Consider the following 989-nt stretch of genomic DNA (forward strand, 5'->3'; position numbering starts at 1 on the left):
ATAAGAAAGAATTTCTTTACTGTCCAAGCCCCCAAGGTCTGGAACAGCCTGCCATCGGAGGTGGTTCAGGCACCTACACTGAACACCTTCAAGAGCAAATTGGATGCTTATCTTGCTGGGATCCTATGACCCCAGCTGACTTCCTGCCCTTTGGGCGGGGGGCTGGACTCGATGATCTTCCAAGGTCCCTTCCAGCCCAAATGTCTATGAAATCTACGAAATCCTGCCTTGTGCTCCCTGCCTGAGCTGTTAGTCTGTTTTCTGCTTCCCAACCTTTCTGCCACTGTGCTGCCTGACCCGTGCCTGATCTACAACATGCCACACATAAAGGCTGCCTCTGACACTTGCAGCAAGTATGTCACAGGTTGGCCACCCCATATTACATTTTTCACTTATATTTTAGTTCACAATGTGAATTTTTCACTTTAGAAAAATAACTAACCTTTAATCTCAATACTACAGAATTATTAATAAGGCTTGCCAATCCTGCAGCCTCAGTAAATGGAAATGTGCTTAATAAAACTACTGCATCTAAGAGTGAGTGGAGCTCTCTTGTCCTGCTACAGGTCTTCATTTCTGAGTGCTCTTGGATCACCATATGACAAAAGATCATGAGATTCTTTATCAAGGGCTGAAGTTTTACATAACGTGAGAAAAGTGATACAGAAGAGAGACAGGAGACAGTCCCACCAGGCTTCCCTGAGAAAGTTTTAAAAAATTATTTACTTTGGACCTTGACCTTGTGCATTTTTTCTTGCAATGGGGAGAAAGAAGGGAGATAAATGAGCATGGAATTTTCTTTGCGTCTGTTGAGAATTTTCCAAGGAAAGTGATAAGAAAGGATAAACAAGAATAAGGTAGATTTGTGATCTTTTGGAAAACTAGTATTTATATTTTGATAGTTATAATATTGTTTATTCAGTGTATAATTCTTTATAACTATAACTATAACTATATATATATATATATATATATATATATATGTATAT

General features: G+C 39.1%; 1 protein-coding gene and 1 long non-coding RNA gene across 4 annotated transcripts in view; one reads left to right on the forward strand and one right to left on the reverse strand.

The window, feature by feature from the left end:
• Window positions 1–989, reverse strand: part of CACNB2 (calcium voltage-gated channel auxiliary subunit beta 2) — a 233,595-nt gene that overhangs the window by 71,359 nt on the left and 161,247 nt on the right. The gene's annotated exons all lie outside the window — the stretch shown is intronic.
• Window positions 1–989, forward strand: part of LOC109291346 — a 17,370-nt gene that overhangs the window by 14,207 nt on the left and 2,174 nt on the right. The window lies entirely within an intron of this gene.

Source organism: Gavialis gangeticus, unplaced genomic scaffold, assembly GCF_001723915.1.
Source record: "Gavialis gangeticus isolate Ggan-Ray unplaced genomic scaffold, GavGan_comp1, whole genome shotgun sequence".
NCBI classification, from domain to species: Eukaryota; Metazoa; Chordata; order Crocodylia; family Gavialidae; genus Gavialis; species Gavialis gangeticus.